Here is a 20479-nt window from a genome sequence, read left to right on the forward strand (position 1 = left end):
CTGGGATGGTGCAATGAGCTAAAAAACGGTGTTGGATCTAGCCCTGATCTCTTGACTGGGTGAGAGTACTCTGCTTAATTCAGAGACTCTGTCCATCACCACCCCTTGTTGTAAATAATTTTGTCCACCCTAAGCGTGGAAGGGTATACTCAGATGTGAGTCCCTTGCTCATTGCACCATCAGGATTCAAGCAAGCCGGGCCGAAGACGCCTGAAATGGCAGAAACCGGTCCCCGGAAGCTTGTTTCCTTCCCAGTGTAAGAATTGGCTTTTGTAGTCTGGTCTGCCCTGTTCCCATGATGCACTGGGCCAGGGACAGACTAATTTGCATACAGCCAGGTTCTGAAACTGGGATGGTGCAATGAGCTAAAAAACGGTGTTGGATCTAGCCCTGATCTCTTGACTGGGTGAGAGTACTCTGCTTAATTCAGAGACTCTGTCCATCACCACCCCTTGTTGTAAATAATTTTGTCCACCCTAAGCGTGGAAGGGTATACTCAGATGTGAGTCCCTTGCTCATTGCACCATCAGGATTCAAGCAAGCCGGGCCGAAGACGCCTGAAATGGCAGAAACCGGTCCCCGGAAGCTTGTTTCCTTCCCAGTGTAAGAATTGGCTTTTGTAGTCTGGTCTGCCCTGTTCCCATGATGCACTGGGCCAGGGACAGACTAATTTGCATACAGCCAGGTTCTGAAACTGGGATGGTGCAATGAGCTAAAAAACGGTGTTGGATCTAGCCCTGATCTCTTGACTGGGTGAGAGTACTCTGCTTAATTCAGAGACTCTGTCCATCACCACCCCTTGTTGTAAATAATTTTGTCCACCCTAAGCGTGGAAGGGTATACTCAGATGTGAGTCCCTTGCTCATTGCACCATCAGGATTCAAGCAAGCCGGGCCGAAGACGCCTAAAATGGCAGAAACCGGTCCCCGGAAGCTTGTTTCCTTCCCAGTGTAAGAATTGGCTTTTGTAGTCTGGTCTGCCCTGTTCCCATGATGCACTGGGCCAGGGACAGACTAATTTGCATACAGCCAGGTTCTGAAACTGGGATGGTGCAATGAGCTAAAAAACGGTGTTGGATCTAGCCCTGATCTCTTGACTGGGTGAGAGTACTCTGCTTAATTCAGAGACTCTGTCCATCACCACCCCTTGTTGTAAATAATTTTGTCCACCCTAAGCGTGGAAGGGTATACTCAGATGTGAGTCCCTTGCTCATTGCACCATCAGGATTCAAGCAAGCTGGGCCGAAGACGCCTGAAATGGCAGAAACCGGTCCCCGGAAGCTTGTTTCCTTCCCAGTGTAAGAATTGGCTTTTGTAGTCTGGTCTGCCCTGTTCCCATGATGCACTGGGCCAGGGACAGACTAATTTGCATACAGCCAGGTTCTGAAACTGGGATGGTGCAATGAGCTAAAAAACGGTGTTGGATCTAGCCCTGATCTCTTGACTGGGTGAGAGTACTCTGCTTAATTCAGAGACTCTGTCCATCACCACCCCTTGTTGTAAATAATTTTGTCCACCCTAAGCGTGGAAGGGTATACTCAGATGTGAGTCCCTTGCTCATTGCACCATCAGGATTCAAGCAAGCCGGGCCGAAGACGCCTGAAATGGCAGAAACCGGTCCCCGGAAGCTTGTTTCCTTCCCAGTGTAAGAATTGGCTTTTGTAGTCTGGTCTGCCCTGTTCCCATGATGCACTGGGCCAGGGACAGACTAATTTGCATACAGCCAGGTTCTGAAACTGGGATGGTGCAATGAGCTAAAAAACGGTGTTGGATCTAGCCCTGATATCTTGACTGGGTGAGAGTACTCTGCTTAATTCAGAGACTCTGTCCATCACCACCCCTTGTTGTAAATAATTTTGTCCACCCTAAGCGTGGAAGGGTATACTCAGATGTGAGTCCCTTGCTCATTGCACCATCAGGATTCAAGCAAGCCGGACCGAAGACGCCTGAAATGGCAGAAACCGGTCCCCGGAAGCTTGTTTCCTTCCCAGTGTAAGAATTGGCTTTTGTAGTCTGGTCTGCCCTGTTCCCATGATGCACTGGGCCAGGGACAGACTAATTTGCATACAGCCAGGTTCTGAAACTGGGATGGTGCAATGAGCTAAAAAACGGTGTTGGATCTAGCCCTGATCTCTTGACTGGGTGAGAGTACTCTGCTTAATTCAGAGACTCTGTCCATCACCACCCCTTGTTGTAAATAATTTTGTCCACCCTAAGCGTGGAAGGGTATACTCAGATGTGAGTCCCTTGCTCATTGCACCATCAGGATTCAAGCAAGCCGGGCCGAAGACGCCTGAAATGGCAGAAACCGGTCCCCGGAAGCTTGTTTCCTTCCCAGTGTAAGAATTGGCTTTTGTAGTCTGGTCTGCCCTGTTCCCATGATGCACTGGGCCAGGGACAGACTAATTTGCATACAGCCAGGTTCTGAAACTGGGATGGTGCAATGAGCTAAAAAACGGTGTTGGATCTAGCCCTGATCTCTTGACTGGGTGAGAGTACTCTGCTTAATTCAGAGACTCTGTCCATCACCACCCCTTGTTGTAAATAATTTTGTCCACCCTAAGCGTGGAAGGGTATACTCAGATGTGAGTCCCTTGCTCATTGCACCATCAGGATTCAAGCAAGCCGGGCCGAAGACGCCTGAAATGGCAGAAACCGGTCCCCGGAAGCTTGTTTCCTTCCCAGTGTAAGAATTGGCTTTTGTAGTCTGGTCTGCCCTGTTCCCATGATGCACTGGGCCAGGGACAGACTAATTTGCATACAGCCAGGTTCTGAAACTGGGATGGTGCAATGAGCTAAAAAACGGTGTTGGATCTAGCCCTGATCTCTTGACTGGGTGAGAGTACTCTGCTTAATTCAGAGACTCTGTCCATCACCACCCCTTGTTGTAAATAATTTTGTCCACCCTAAGCGTGGAAGGGTATACTCAGATGTGAGTCCCTTGCTCATTGCACCATCAGGATTCAAGCAAGCCGGGCCGAAGACGCCTGAAATGGCAGAAACCGGTCCCCGGAAGCTTGTTTCCTTCCCAGTGTAAGAATTGGCTTTTGTAGTCTGGTCTGCCCTGTTCCCATGATGCACTGGGCCAGGGACAGACTAATTTGCATACAGCCAGGTTCTGAAACTGGGATGGTGCAATGAGCTAAAAAACGGTGTTGGATCTAGCCCTGATCTCTTGACTGGGTGAGAGTACTCTGCTTAATTCAGAGACTCTGTCCATCACCACCCCTTGTTGTAAATAATTTTGTCCACCCTAAGCGTGGAAGGGTATACTCAGATGTAAGTCCCTTGCTCATTGTACCATCAGGATTCAAGCAAGCCGGGCCGAAGACGCCTGAAATGGCAGAAACCGGTCCCCGGAAGCTTGTTTCCTTCCCAGTGTAAGAATTGGCTTTTGTAGTCTGGTCTGCCCTGTTCCCATGATGCACTGGGCCAGGGACAGACTAATTTGCATACAGCCAGGTTCTGAAACTGGGATGGTGCAATGAGCTAAAAAACAGTGTTGGATCTAGCCCTGATCTCTTGACTGGGTGAGAGTACTCTGCTTAATTCAGAGACTCTGTCCATCACCACCCCTTGTTGTAAATAATTTTGTCCACCCTAAGCGTGGAAGGGTATACTCAGATGTGAGTCCCTTGCTCATTGCACCATCAGGATTCAAGCAAGCCGGGCCGAAGACGCCTGAAATGGCAGAAACCGGTCCCCGGAAGCTTGTTTCCTTCCCAGTGTAAGAATTGGCTTTTGTAGTCTGGTCTGCCCTGTTCCCATGATGCACTGGGCCAGGGACAGACTAATTTGCATACAGCCAGGTTCTGAAACTGGGATGGTGCAATGAGCTAAAAAACGGTGTTGGATCTAGCCCTGATCTCTTGACTGGGTGAGAGTACTCTGCTTAATTCAGAGACTCTGTCCATCACCACCCCTTGTTGTAAATTATGAATATGTAAGTCATTATTTCAAACTTGCATTACACACAGTATGTAATAAACTGCTATAAAATTTGCAAAAAAGTTACAAGATTAAAAGGGCTTCCAAAATATAGATTTTAGTATAAACCAGTGACGCACATTAACATTTCTTTCAGGCAAGGAGGCACGCTGGCAAGAAGGCTTATTTAGCTGTCTACTATCTCTCGGTTTCACAGCACAGGAGACACTTGAAGCATTTTAGCGCTGGAATCAACCGCCCTGGGACCGTTGACTTTTCACAAAATAAGTAAAGGAACTGTTTTTCTTAAATTACAAAAGAATGGGCTGGTCATACCCGCCAGACCCTGCACACTTTAACCACTGTATATGTATTATTATGTGGGCCTGTCCTTTTTTGTGTATTTGAGCGTACGTTTTTTGCCTGGATGTGTAGGTGAATGGGCACCCTATGTGTGTATGTGTGCGTGGGCATTTAGCGGTGCGTGTTTGTGTATGAAGGTTGTCGAGCCGGGTGCCTAGCTCATGTTCAGCTCGAGGTCGTTTTGAATCACGAGGCAAACTCAAGTCGAGCCTTCATATGGTTTCAACTGTCAATCAACTTTTTCTAGAAAATCTGCTTGTTTCAATTTGATTATTCGTATACAATGTCTACTTATTTAACACGCAAAAAACACAGGTGATGGACAGACTGTAGAACAATGTCATACATTCACCCCAGTACAAGGATCTGGGTCAGCGCTGATTTGCATATCGCCATTGTCTAACCCAGGGTGGTGTGGAGTGGAAAAACGATGGATTTGGGCCCAGATCTTTGGACTGGGGTGAATGTGTGACATTGATCCACATTCTGTCCATCATTGTTGTGTTTGCAGTTACCGCTCTAAGTGTACTGGGGATGCTCAGACGTGAGTCCCAGGCACTCCACACCACTGGAATCAAGCTAGCCGGGCTGAAGAGAGGTGTTACCTCGAAACCGGGCCGGTCCTCGGATGCTTGTTTCCGTTCTGGGAAGGACATGGCTTTTGTAGTTCGGACTGGACTGTTCCCATGGGGCACAGGGTCAGCACTGATTTGCATATCGCCATTGTCTAACCCAGGGTGGTGTGGAGTGGAAAAACGATGGATTTAGGCCCAGATCTTTGGACTGGGGTGAATGTGTGACATTGATCCACATTCTGTCCATCATTGTTGTGTTTGCAGTTACCGCTCTAAGTGTACTGGGGATGCTCAGATGTGAGTCCCAGGCACTCCACACCACTGGAATCAAGCTAGCCGGGCTGAAGAGAGGTGTTACCTCGAAACCGGGCCGGTCCTCGGATGCTTGTTTCCGTTCTGGGAAGGACATGGCTTTTGTAGTTCGGACTGGACTGTTCCCATGGGGCACAGGGTCAGCGCTGATTTGCATATCGCCATTGTCTAACCCAGGGTGGTGTGGAGTGGAAAAATGATGGATTTGGGCCCAGATCTTTGGACTGGGGTGAATGTGTGACATTGATCCACATTCTGTCCATCATTGTTGTGTTTGCAGTTACCTCTCTAAGTGTACTGGGGATGCTCAGACGTGAGTCCCAGGCACTCCACACCACTGGAATCAAGCTATCCGGGCTGAAGAGAGGTGTTACCTCGAAACCGGGTCGGTCCTCGGATGCTTGTTTCCGTCTGGGAAGGACATGGCTTTTGTAGTTCGGACGGGACTGTTCCCATGGGGCACAGGGTCAGCGCTGATTTGCATATTGCCATTGTCTAACCCAGGGTGGTGTGGAGTGGAAAAACGATGGATTTGGGCCCAGATCTTTGGACTGGGGTGAATGTGTGACATTGATCCACATTCTGTCCATCATTGTTGTGTTTGCAGTTACCGCTCTAAGAGTACTGGGGATGCTCAGACGTGAGTCCCAGGCACTCCACACCACTGGAATCAAGCTAGCCGGGCTGAAGAGAGGTGTTACCTCGAAACCGGGCCGGTCCTCGGATGCTTGTTTCTGTTCTGGGAAGGACATGGCTTTTGTAGTTCGGACTGGACTGTTCCCATGGGGCACAGGGTCAGCGCTGATTTGCATATCGCCATTGTCTAACCCAGGGTGGTGTGGAGTGGAAAAACGATGGATTTGGGCCCAGATCTTTGGACTGGGGTGAATGTGTGACATTGATCCACATTCTGTCCATCATTGTTGTGTTTGCAGTTACCGCTCTAAGTGTACTGGGGATGCTCAGACGTGAGTCCCAGGCACTCCACACCACTGGAATCAAGCTAGCCGGGCTGAAGAGAGGTGTTACCTCGAAACCGGGCCGGTCCTCGGATGCTTGTTTCCGTTCTGGGAAGGACATGGCTTTTGTAGTTCGGACTGGACTGTTCCCGTGGGGCACAGGGTCAGCGCTGATTTGCATATCGCCATTGTCTAACCCAGGGTGGTGTGGTGTGGAGTGGAAAAACGATGGATTTGGGCCCAGATCTTTGGACTGGGGTGAATGTGTGACATTGATCCACATTCTGTCCATCATTGTTGTGTTTGCAGTTACCGCTCTAAGTGTACTGGGGATGCTCAGACGTGAGTCCCAGGCACTCCACACCACTGGAATCAAGCTAGCCGGGCTGAAGAGAGGTGTTACCTCGAAACCGGGCCGGTCCTCGGATGCTTGTTTCCGTTCTGGGAAGGACATGGCTTTTGTAGTTCGGACTGGACTGTTCCCATGGGGCACAGGGTCAGCGCTGATTTGCATATCGCCATTGTCTAACCCAGGGTGGTGTGGAGTGGAAAAACGATGGATTTGGGCCCAGATCTTTGGACTGGGGTGAATGTGTGACATTGATCCACATTCTGTCCATCATTGTTGTGTTTGCAGTTACCGCTCTAAGTGTACTGGGGATGCTCAGACGTGAGTCCCAGGCACTCCACACCACTGGAATCAAGCTAGCCGGGCTGAAGAGAGGTGTTACCTCGAAACCGGGCCGGTCCTCGGATGCTTGTTTCCGTTCTGGGAAGGACATGGCTTTTGTAGTTCGGACTGGACTGTTCCCATGGGGCACAGGGTCAGCGCTGATTTGCATATCGCCATTGTCTAACCCAGGGTGGTGTGGAGTGGAAAAACGATGGATTTGGGCCCAGATCTTTGGACTGGGGTGAATGTGTGACATTGATCCACATTCTGTCCATCATTGTTGTGTTTGCAGTTACTTATTCAACACAACATACTGATGCAGCTCCTCAAATTAAAGACAAAATATTAACCAGAGAGGAAAAGAGTCTCAATGCTGAATTGGACAATCAGGAAACCTGGTACAAATCTCGGCTTCCTTGCTTGGCCAATTAGTGTGATCCTAGGTGGAGTGGTCTGGCTCACTGGTTAGAGGCGGCAGACCCGGAAGCAGAGGACGGCCTGGGACCAGGGTTCTATCCCCGACGCGGCAGGGTCGTGGACCAGGGTCAGCGGACTCGATAATTCTCGCTTCGGTGCCTACTCTAACCAGGGATCACACTCGGCAGCTCTGGGCATTAGCTTGCCTCATCTCCACAATGGCCCCCCACATAGACCGGGGATGCCTGGTTTCACCTTGGAGATACCCAGTGGGGACCATCTCACAGGGAAAGCCAGGACGGGTTCCCCAGCAGTCTACAGCGCAGAGATACTCCTTCGGCAGTCGATTCTAGCGCTTTAGAAACCCACAATCAATCAATCAATCAATGACCTTGTTTCACTGCTTTTTTTAAAAATGTTATAATCCCATTTGAGAGTATCATGTGAACTGCATAAAAACTTTTCTTACATTAGTTTTAATTATCTTTGATGTTGCCCCATCCATGCTAACAACCTATGTCACATTCAAAGTGCACATTACAACTGACTCTTCTCTTGGTGAATGAATTGCATCATTATAAGGGCTGGGGGCATGTTGTTTCTTAGTTCATGTTTAGAAACTATCACTTTTAATAACTTCCACTCAATGCAACCTAATGCTTCAGTGTGTTGAAAATACTCTTTTTTGAAATTTGAAAAGTCTTTATTTTGACATACCCTTTGTTGCACTATTCACTTGCCAAATAGTTGCTTGCTCAGCTCGAAGTAGGGTGCTTAGAACCAAGCCAGGCCCTGGGCTTGACTTGGCTCTACCTGTCACATTTCCTCTTCTATTTGTGTACAGGCATGTTTACAAGAGTGCATGCACATGGTTGTGTCTCTGGTGTGTGTTTTCACAATAGTGCATTCATGGTGTTTATCTTTGCATGCGTTACTGGGTGAATGTATGCGTCCCTTTTAAAGTCTGTATTTTGAGATAGTGGTTTATTAGTTTGGGTGGGCTGTTGAAAAATGCAATAAGCAAAATGAAACAAAAACGAAAAAAAATAACGATGAGGAAAAACAGAGTAATACATTTTTGAAAATGTAAGTGAAAATATTGATCAACCTTATGATCCTTAGAGATCTCTCTGTCCATGGACTTCAATGGGATGGGGGTCCAACCTCCTTGGGTCCTTCTCACAGGCCACAGATGCAAAGTGCAGGAAGCTCAGTCTGCCTAGTATCCTTTCGCAAGTCCAGCAGCGTCATGAAGGATGCCACATTTATGCCTGGAACTAACCCCTGGGTGGGGGTGATTCTAGGGAACTCCCAAATCAATGAGGTAAAAATTCCCAGGGGCAAACCTTCCTGCATTTTTCGGTAGTTCCTGTTTGTCTCAGAGAATACTGGCCCAAAATGACACGTGTCAGGACATTTTCAAGATGGCAATAGTATCCTGCCACATTAAACTGGATCTGAGGGATGCGGCTGGGGAAGGCAGTGCACTGTGGTAATCACCAGTGCCACCAACAACTTATACGGAAGACCAGTTTGAGGCAGGCACTGTACCCACAACAATTCCAGGGACAGAAGTCTGGCAGGACAAAAGGAGGATCCTTCAGCACCCGGACAGGAGATTCAGCAGAGCTATCCTGGCATCCTGTTCTCTCCTGTACACGTGCACCAAAGGTTTCCATGTGGCTCAACAGATCGGTCAGGCAGGATTTAACACTGTGATGTCAACAGAATGTCCAGAACCCCCAGCCTACATATGTAATTCAGGGGAGTCATTTCTGCCCATTCAGGTGAACCTATTGTGGGCTCATGGGAGGAATTTCACACTTCTGTTACATCTCTTTCCGGGCTGAGTACAGGCTGTGAGTTGGCAGAAGGTAATGCTAATTAGTCTTGTGACAGTACAGGCAGGTAAATATTAACATTCTAAAAGTTACTTTACCTTATTATTTATTAAAAACAGACTTTACAATTGAATTGGATTTTTAATGCCCATTAAAAATAGTGGGTTAAGCATTTTTCTAGCTAGTCTCAAACAGTATTAGTATTTTACTCTACAGCCTGGTTTTCTGCAAAAGGTTTTTTAACAGGTTGGACAGCAGGTTTTACATTATAGCAGTCAGGCTAAATTGATAGGCCTGAAGCCATGTTCTCTTTTGTCAAATCAGTGGATGGCACATGAAGTGCTGCAGTCCACAGGAAACGTTTTAACTTTCTACGCCATAGGTGAATTTTCGACACCATGGCCTTATAAGAAAGTTAAATATGCCAATAAGGGACCGGACAATTTTTACATGTTTTAGAGAGCAGCATAAATGCTCTGAGCACTGGACGCAGAGCCCAGTGCTCATAGTCTAAAAACTAGCAATGAAATTCAGCAATCACAGATTTTCCAGAAGTCTTGGTTTTTCACCAGCTGTCCCAGCAGATTACGGGAACGTTAGCTCATGTCCCGGTTTTTAGAGAGGGTCGGCTGAAAACGGTGAGAGGCGCCTTTTTATATTTTCCAAAGCAGGGATCGTTAGCACTTGTTATAAGAAAGCAATTGAATTAAACAGGCTTACTACTGGCTTTAAAAATGGCATTTTTATTATGTTCTTACTCAGCGGCGTAATGTAACTTGAGGGGGCCCCACTGCAAGTCACAGGGAGGGGCCCCCGCAGGGCTCAATGATGAGCTCTCCAGCCAGAGTAATGTGCTGAGGGGGGCCCCTGGAGCATGGTGTCCCCCACACAGTGGGGGCTGCGGGCGCCTGTGTTATGCCACGGTTCTTACTGCATCTTCTGTAATTCTGTGCTGAGGAGCGCTGTCATTGTATGCGCTCGGTTGAAGTAAAATTGTAGTCCTTCTATTTTTGCAAAATGAGTACATGCTCCTCTAGCTCTTGGCCTCCCTCCCGAATGCACAGAGCAATGGTCACCCCGCATGGTCATTGTTCTTCCAATTTTGTGAGAAAGGAAGGCAAAAGAAGTACACAGATTTCGAAATAGGACACGTGCATTGCATAAGGGGTTGGTGAAGTGGAGAGTCAAAACAAAGAACATGCAGTAGGTTAGAGTGAAAAGACAGATCGAGATGTAGGAAATGAAACGTGAGCCATAGATGGAGGGACTGCAAAAAGAGATGGGTCGAGGAACAGGACACAAAGAACTAATTCAGAGAGGGAGATTACCAAAGGAAAGTGAGATGAAGAGAAGAATGGCAGTTTTTTTTACTCATTTGTTTGAAATTGAATTGAAATAATGATAAAATGCATTGATAAAGCTAATAGGGTTGAATTGTTTTAACTGCTTGTTTGCTGGTGTAAGATGCATTTGGATGCACTAACGGAAAACCCGGCTAGGCACACCAAAATCCTGCTCACGTGGCATGCTGATTCAATCACTGGTTTCACGTTCACATATCTTTCAGCCAAGCCCATAATTGCATAAGGAACTCAGGCTACGTTTGTTTAGCCACACCCTTTTTATATAGCCATGCCACTTTTTTCTCCAACTTTAAGCACTGCACACCTATGCATACATACCTGTCAATGCTCAGCAAAAAGTTTGGGAGCTGTTCCTCTAGGAAAGGGGCCATCCACCAGGCAGGTTTAGTGGTGGGTGGTTGGGTGTAGAGGGGAGGAGTAAGGAGGAGAAAGTGGGATGGGGGATCCCGTTTTGGCGGAACTAGGGTCCTCACACACACAGCAAGCTAGGTGTCATGCTTCATCATTTGGACCTGCTCCTCGTTGGACCAGCGCTGCAATGTCCAACGGGCACCCGCGAAGTAGCTCTTTATCGGAGATCTTTTGTTCCTTAGCCGTTTGATGAAGTGGGGGGGGTGTGGCCCGTGGTAGTGTAGATGATTAGGTGGTGCAGTGAGTGCGTGAGTGGTTAAAAAAGGTTAGATATTCCAAGTAAATATATTTATTCTGGCTGGTAATCCACCTTGGTAAAAACAAAACGGAGTGGCAGCGGCCCAGGGACTGACAGCGTGGGTAGGTCTTACCACAAGGACTACGGGATGCACAAGGCACCTACTTCATTAGTAGCACCATCCAGTGTCGATTTTACATATCACTTTCACTGTTTTTATACACCTCACGGTCCTGAAGAATTGCCATGGTATCTAGTTAACCAAAAGGGCAAGAAACATGTTGACCCAGAGAGTTGAGCAGTATAGCAACTGACTATCCCGCCCTGAGGGAACTGCCACTCCGTTTTGTTTTTACCAAGGTGGATTACCAGACAGAATAAATATAGCTTGCTGGGTGTGTGAGGACCCTAGTTCCGCCAAAGCGGGATCCCCCATCCCACTTTCTTCACATTACTCCTCCCCTCTACACCCAACCACCCACCACTAAACCTGCCTGGTGGATGGCCCCTTTCCTAGAGGAACAGCTCCCAACCTTTTTGTTGAGCATGATTCAGGCGGGCATGGACCCTGGAACTCTCTAAAAAGCCCCCACCCTTGTTCCCCCCTTTTTTGTTGAGAGATACATACCTGTCAACTCACATGGTGCTACCGTGTGACAAATGATATCAGATCCCATCACACAGTCTCCCTGTGAGGAGCTGATATCACACAGTGGCAGGGAAAACAAGCTGAAAACCCCAGATAATAGTGGCTTTCCAGCTCGTTTTCTGAGTCTTTGAACTGCCGACGTCCATTAAAGGGTGTGACAACACTCCAGGACATTGGCAGCAGCCTCAGCAAGCTTTTCCTTTTTAGGTCTCGCCTATGCAATGCACATGCGCTGCTTAGGAGAGAGACCTTCAGCCATCGGCACAGCTTTGGGGGCAAAAACGTGCATGCGTTGCATTGCTTGCAATGGCAACGCGTGCACGTCTGGCGATTCCCTTGCAGGAGCCCGTGGCGCCATATGGTGGCGCCATATGGTCACAATCATTGTGCCTTGCTGCATGCTCCTGCAAGGGAATCGCGCAGGCACCCTCCACCTGCTGCCTCGTGATGCGCGCGCTTGTTAAGAATTCGAGTTAGACCGCAGGCACCTATTTCTGCTTCATTGCTCCTGCTCTTAAGAAAGTTACCGTGGAACCAATTTGCAGAGGAGATTTTCAGATTTAAAACTTATTTACGCTTGGGAATAACATTAATTTACACTTGTGTGAGTCACGCTATGTTTACAAGAGTTAAGGAAATGCTGTTAGTCATTTGACTAAGAGAGTGTAACGTGCTTGGTGATCACTTACTATGTTGTAACTTACCCCTTCTTTTTTTATACTCTAAACCTTTTAATAATAATCATTTGTCATAGCATGTCATCACCCTTCCGGGAATGCCCCCATGCCGAGTTGCATGGATTCATCTGCCCCTTCCTTTGAACGACGCTGTCCACCGCTGTGCCAAGGTAGCCAAGTCTAGTAGGCAAATCTTATTTGCCCCTTGTGCGATGACGTCGTCCGGTTCTGTGGTGTAAACTTCGTGGCTACCATCGAACTCCGTGGTAGCCACAGCGGGTCCCCTTTCGCACCCGCGACCATTTAGCTGTTCTCACTCAAGAGGGTTTCTTTGGGTAACAGGTATGCATGTCTTTCATCCTACTAAGTGCTCTCTTAGGTGTCACTTGGGGGCATGTCCAGGGGTGTGTCAGGGGAGTGGTCATTCATTCAGGTGAAACTTTCTGGCTCCTCGCACCTGGAGCTGTCGCTGAAGATACACACGAAGCGGTCCTGTTTCCTTTCACAATCTGGGTAAGAGAGCGCCCAGAGGCAATGCATCTTGCTGTGAAGCGCTAGTTGAGAAAAGCCTCACACCCGTCACACGTGTTGCTTCCACGGGTCTTTAATGTCGTGTTCCCTCAGCAATCTGAGAAAAAGAGGCCACACAATGTGAGAAAGAGCTCAACAGCAACCTGGAGCCAGTGTCCGAAGCCAGTTGGAGGCAAAAATACATTCTATGTATCATTTCTTACAGGAAGTTCCCAAACTTCTAAATGAAAGAAAGTGAAAGAAGGCGCAAACAAGCATTGGCATAGCCAATAGGTCTTGCCTTTGGGACCTTATAAGTATTTAATTCTGCAGCACAATATCCTTGGTGCAACATCAACTGTTACATGGCTAAACACTTATAATGTCCCAAAAGCGAGACCTATTGGCTATGCCAATGCTTGTTTAGGGAGGAGGGGACTTGGGGGCAGGGTGGGGTTCGAAAGTGCCTCGTAGGTACTTCTTCACACAAGGCCCTGCCCCTTTCAAGGCCTCCCCCCTACATTGTGAGATTGTTCTTCAAGTTGGCAGGTACGGGTATACATACCAGGTACACCACAGTCAGCAGTAACACAAACTTGTATCACACAAAACTGGCACAGCTGTGAAACGGTAGCAGAGGCTTTGGCTACCAACATCAGCAGTAAAAGCGGCAGCAGTGCAGTGGTCAGCAGCTCACTCGGTGCAGAAAGGAGGATCAACTGCAGTACAGGAGCCAAACTTAGGCCTGGTACTGAACTTGCAGGGCTCAGCATGTGAGGAGCACAGTGCTGGAGAGCGGGCAGTGGGAGCTGGTGCAGGGTCGGCCCAGGGGGCTCCCTGTGACCATTCGCCCTATTTAGGCTTCAGTGGAAGAGTGCGGTCAGTCTCAGGTTGGGGCAGTTGTACTTATCAGCAGGATTCTCATTTATAGGTGTCATCGGCATCTCCAGGTGTCTAAAGATGGGTTCACCAATTATATATGCGTCCTAAATTGTGAAAACTTAATATTTTTGCGTAGATCTCATAACAAAAGAAAAGCTTTGCAAAAGTATGCAGTTTCCTACGGACCTTCTTGAAGGTTGCTTAAATAAGAAACGTTTTGAAAGACCTTTGACAAACGCACCGACGGACAGTTGAGGCGGAGGTTTATTTAAAGATGGCATCTATCACTCCCATAAACATCACTGCTGCCAAGCACCAACATTACTCTCTAAAGAGTTTAAATCCACGCACTCGATAGACGGCAATTAATCAATCATTAGTCAACCAATCACAGAAAAAACTGCTCACTAATGAGCCAAATATATCTCTTTTATATGAAAACATGAGTTGCTCATGTAATACTGGGGAACATTTGAAGCACAAAAAAGTCCTAAAGACCTTCAGGTTTATCTGCCCTAGTTTAGGTTGCAAAGTTTCTTTTCTCTTGTACTTTTTCATATTTATCATAAAACATAAAAACCAAGGGAAGGTCGTAAAGATCCACAAAGCTGTACTTTCTGTCACAATTATTTTTGTACACAGTGCCATTTTTTTAGTCACTCACAAGGAAAAAAACTGTAAAATGAATTCATTTGTATACACATACGGTTTTAGAGTGATCACGACAAAAACTCAGAAAAAGACTGCACTCCATACAAAAATATTGCTAATTGCGCATCATTATTTACTCGTGATTTTGTGTAGTTTTGAATACATGCAGAATATGGGGAAAAACTATAACTTCTCTATAAGAAATGTGATTATTGGTTGAGGGGTGAGGACTCACAACTCAAGCAACAGCCACAATCCTTGTCAGGGGGAAATGCAAAAGTCACTTAATTAACCTGTACTTAACCCACTAGTAACTTGCCACAAAAGCAGGCAGGCTTAACTTAGAGGCACGGTATAAAGTATTTATGCAGCACACGAACAGTAATATAGTCAGGGCTTTAAGTGGGATGAAAAAACTGGGGGGGTCTCTCAAAGGGGCGTGGCCAGTGTAATTAGGGGCTTGCCTTTAAAACACACTAAAAATCTGTGTTTAGCATAGTGTGCCACTCGACTTGTATTTTGCTGTTTCTGTCAAGGCATCCAGATATATGATACAACAAGTAACATCATATCTCCAACAAGTAAGGACTATTGGCTTTGTCAATGGTTATTAACTGCATGAGATAAAAAAATAAGCAGCAACTATGGCTTGTTACATATAATATTGAAAAAGCTTCCAATTAAAGCCCTGGTGACCCTACAACAATGTTGCTGCTCTTTCCTTTCAGAAAGAGAAGGGAAATACAAAAAGAAAATGACTCTTTAAAGGATTTTCCTTCCACCACAACGCTCACCTGGCATGACGTCATGCCATAACTTCGCCACTAGTGAGAAGTGAGCAGTGTGAGCAGCGCACTTGGATGTGCCTGCTGTCTCGAAACAAGTCTCTATCGGGCTGTTTTGCGCCCTGGCACTTTTTTCCGGACTGCAGTGACAGCAGGCAGTGACAGCAAACTGATGCTGCTGTCACTGCAGTCGGATAAAAAACGGGCCGCCTGTGCCAGGGCTCAAAACAGAGCCCGATAGAGACACGTTTCGAGGCCCCCTTTAAAAAACTGCCGGTGCTCAGACCCCTTGAGACCCGGCCCACTTAAAGCCCTGAATATAGTGAAAAAGCAACACAAGAGAAATCCCAAACCAATTTAGAAAATTGATAAAATGATACCTAAACGAACAAAATCTAATCAGTAGGACTGGAGATATCGATGTAAAATTTTTGAAGTTAAAATAGCACAAAAGTTGCAAAGTGCCAACTGTGGGTATCTGTGCACTCTAGACCAGGGCACTCTAGACCAGGGCAACATCCTAAATTCAGGCCAATCGTGATGGAGTGTGGGTCAGGTACATGACCAAGTGCCACCCACTGGAAATTGCACCTTTTGTCTTTGAAGCAGGTCTGCACAGTGTTACTTTGTGAGGCTTCGTGCCGCTCTGTCTTGGTTGGTTCCAAGGAAGCTTTCAGCTATGCGGCAGGCTGTCAAATAAACAGATTCTGACAGAATAAGGCATCTCAGCGGGTAATCGGCAGACACAGCGATTCAGGTCCAACATTAAAAATCGTTGGCATGAACACCAGGTTGAGCCTAATTAGGAACTCAATTACGACAAAAATGAGTGCCATTTACTTGGGGAGGCATTATGTGTCATATAATATACTCTTCGAAGGTGAGAGTGTGTGGCAATTCTGCGTTAAACGTCATGCCGCTTTTGTGGCGCCGACTCCAGCCTTCACTCCCTGCTAGAGGACACAGAAGGATAAAGATAGAGAGACCGACTAACGCACCGTATCACAAAGCTAGCGCTGCGTGTAAATAAATTCACCCTCCCCAACTTATCTGTTTGGTTATAGACTTCTGTGTATAATGACAAAAACAAATCACCGTAGCACTGCAGTGCGCGCACCTGTGGCAGGAACAAAGCTCTCTCCTGCCACCTCGTGGCAAAACGTATATCTGCACATTGGTGGAACTTCACTTGCTGATGCTCGGTGGAAATCCGCAGTGCCGTACAAGCCGAAGGATTTGCCTTCTGTTTGTAATTTTGAAACACACCACCTTTTATTTTGCCTAAGAATAATTTCCTGCAAAATATGTAGGCATTCGGAAACAGGGCAATGCCGAGTGACATCAATTGTGGGAAAAAACAGAAATTGTAAATTCAATTAATTTCGTGGTCGAAGACAAAGAGAGCGGCCGGAATCGCAATGAAGGAATTCACAATCCACACTGAAGACTTGTGCGAAGTTTAAGAAAGTGAGTGTGGTATGAGCCATAATGCAAGTGGGGAAAATTGGACCCTTACACCCTCGAGTCTTGGTGCTATTGCACCTGCTGCACTAAACAGAGCTATTCCCTTGGTAGGGACTAAACGGACTGAACAGTGCGAGGGTGTGCACCTTTAGGGCCATCGAGAGCTTTAAAGTAGGAGGGTGTGAAGTTTGTCTTACGCAATGAAACTCTTGTATAGATCCCATTTACCGGTCTACCCATAGATGCCATAATATACTTATCCCCTGACTCAGCCCTCGCGCAATTATTCCACGCGAACATGCAATATGCCCTTGCAAGTCACAGCTGGTGCTGAACAAGGGTGTGCGTTTTATCTCAAGGTAACTTTAAAAGTGTTTTCTGTCTACTTCAAACTAGATGGAGTGTAGACACATTTTTTCTCGATACAAAATTGACACGAATGTCCAGATTTACAACGAAAACACACCCAGATACCTTTGAAAATAAAGAGCAGTAGTCATAACATGTGTGGCCATTATGAGAAGTTTGCGAGAGGAAATCTGTTGAACTGGAGAACTGTGGATGTGTAAATGCATCTGAAGCACATACTAGCCCGATGTAAGCGCAGTGCCAGGACAAGTGAGCAACCTGGGCGATTCGCAGCACAGGATAGTGGAGGGACCCTGTCATAACACACAGCAGCCAATAAAGTCTATGAGGCCGATCTGGACATCCTCTTGACATACAGAACCCAGGCGGTGGAAAATGCAAACGATTTCCTCTCACAAACCTCCTATAATTACTGCTCGTAGTTTACAAACGCACCTGACTGGATGGGATTATACATGGCTTTAATTACATGAACCAACATCTCGATCAATTCCATCCCCCCAAAAAACCAGATTATCCTACTCCCTGCATCACATAATATCCGACCACCAGGTGCTCCCTCTCGGGCACCTTGCTCTGGGGATGGTGGGTGGGGACCGCTTTCTCACCCATGTGGCTCTGGGCAGAGCATCCCAGTGGCGACTGCCAGCCGAGCTGCTTCCAGCAGCAAGGGAGGATAGGGGGCATTGGCGAGTGAGCAATTTGCCACATTTATCCAAAGCGGCAAGCAGGAGCAAAGAGACCTGTTTGCCACAGCGCAGTTCAGCCGCGGTCGGTAGTGGGAGTTCCTGCAGGGCGGTGACGTGGAGAGGGGGAGGGGCAGGGTAGGGGGTAGTAATGTATGGATTACGGAGTTTAACAGGTAAGTAAACATATAAATAAAACGAATTTCGTTGCATGCACTGCATCACCAAATGCGATGCAGTGCGCGCAACGAAATTCGTTCTATTTATTTATATGTTTACTTACCTGTTAAACTCCGTAATCCATGCATTACTACCCCCCACCCTGCGCCTCCCCCTCCCCACATCACCGCCCTGCAGCAACTCCTACTATAGACCACGGCTGGCGCAGTTCCTTATGTGGGGCAGGGTTTGGGTCACCTGAGTGCTTCTGGGATAGCACCCGACTCAACCTGGTCCGGGGTAAACAGCCCCGGAACCATGTATTGCCCCTGGCTCCCTGCCATATCCTCAGTTTTCCAGAGTGGGAGAGCATCTAGACTATAGCCAGGCAGTTGCTGATGTCCCATGGGCACTCACCATTCCATGGAAACACCCATGTCAATGACAATACCATGAGACAATCTCCTTTTTAGGTCGAGCTGGCGTTGGAGCGCGAAGCGCTCCCGCCAGCGAGTTCTATAGTCACCGTGCTAACTGGCAAGGGAGATAAAGCTGTGCACGAGCCGCTACTGGCCTGTGCACGAGCCGACTCAGGCCGGAACGCGCGGGAACGTCAAAGTGCACGTTCACGCGCGTCACGCTCCTGTCCTCCCGCGTCTCTTCTCAGGCGCGCTCCAGGCCGACTTGCGGTGTGCGTCACAGCGTGTTCCAGCGTTTCTGTGGCCGTAGGTAAGTGAGGGCCGGGGGGGGATTTGTTTTTTGCTTATTTGTTTGCTTGTTACCCAAAGCAAGCCAATGTGCAAGGGACCTATACAGGATTTCAAACCATGCAGACCCATTTTACTTTTAAGCAGGAGATGGCATGTTCATTTTTTCTCTTGATGAACCCTGCACCATGAGAAAACACTACTTCTGTAAGGCGGATCTTTCTGGCCGACCGCACACAGACCTGTAAAGAAGATGAACGGTTTCTTGATGGCATGTTCATTAGGGTGTCTTTTACATTGTTTTATTTTTATTTTCGCACGAATCAACCCAAGGATGCAAGTGCTTTTCTCCGCTTTTTCCTCTTGGCTGTACCATGTTAGGACGGGTTTCATGTGTATACCTGACTTTTATTTGACAAAGCAAAAGAGTTCCTAATTTGTAAAACCCAAGTAACTGTTTAGATCGGCTCATGGTAGCTGACCTGTTTTTTAAAAATATTTTATCTTGTTTGAAGTGTGTTTGAAATGCAATTCTTCCTCCTCTCATGTTTTCATCTTGTCCATTCAATAAGTCAATTCCTTTTTTATGGGACAATAAATGGTCTGTACATCTTCACTTTCATTTGATGACTTTTCGTCAGTGAATGGTAATGTATTCATGCTATGTCTGTGTAGTCTAATCTGCTTTACCAAGGTTTGCATTAGTAGGAAAATTGTAGTTTCAGTAAAACAAAATAGGAGTTTACTGCATTTTCACCATTCCTGATCTCCTGGCACAGTGTGTTAGCTACTATCCTCAAACTGCAGAATTATCGTAAACTGTGATTGGCTGCAAAGGGGTCTAAAGTATAATTCGGTGTTGTGTAGTAAAGTACAGTCAGCTATGCCTTGACCCAGGCAGACCTAGCTAATAAGAAAGTTTTAAATGTAGCGTGGGCAATTTGAGCATTTTCACCTTTTCTGCGTGGTAACCCCAAACCTTTTCTGGACCCTGTTTCGCTGGCTATATGATTCCATGTACTTTGCCACTGCAAACAGTAGTAAAGTGCATATGCTTCCCTCTCTAAATCATGTGCTATACATTAGAACTCCCTATATGGCCTCTTAACTGTGCTGTAAGTCCATTGGAAATGGCGCCTTAAGAGCACTATGGCATAGAAAGTTAAATATAATACGAAGACAGCAGTTTGCATTGAAATCACCTTATGTTACAAAAATTGAGGACTGCCAGGAGCACTGTGGTTCTGGCTGGGCTGCAGTTTAAATGCACTGCAGTGACACATGGCAGGGGAAAATGCCTTTGCTATGCCAGAAAATACAATTTTTTTTATATATTCACCCCTAAAAGTGTACCACATAACCTGTACAGGGTGCTTTTATTTAAAAATATGGGCATATTGGGGTGTGTGCACTACCAAATAGAACCCAAAAGTTATTTTGCTTTGTAGGCCTTGCCTGACCATTCCCCGATAGGTCTATGTGAGATTAAAAACCTTTCTTTTTCAGCTCCACTTAGAAAATTGCCTGCTTAGATTTTAAAATATCACTTAAAAGTGAAATCAGATTTTTGGTAACATAGGCAAAAAAGTAACTTTGCATAAATGTATTTAAGGCTGCCTGTGCCAGAACAGTCCAATCTGCCAACCAGACCTGCGACTCACACACCTCCAGAGCTGGAATACACGTCATTGGGACACTTCACGGCCCTACCTCGGAGGACAGTGGTTTTCTTTTGGGCCCAGGAAAGGCCAGTGGGTGTTAACTATTGACCACTTAGCAGGGATGATGTATCATGTAGTGGACAGGAACAGGTGACAAAAAAAGGCCTGCTTTAGCACTAGTGCACAGGCTAAAGCCGGCA

This window comes from Lissotriton helveticus, chromosome 3_1, assembly GCF_964261635.1.
Source record: "Lissotriton helveticus chromosome 3_1, aLisHel1.1, whole genome shotgun sequence".
NCBI classification, from domain to species: domain Eukaryota; kingdom Metazoa; phylum Chordata; class Amphibia; order Caudata; family Salamandridae; genus Lissotriton; species Lissotriton helveticus.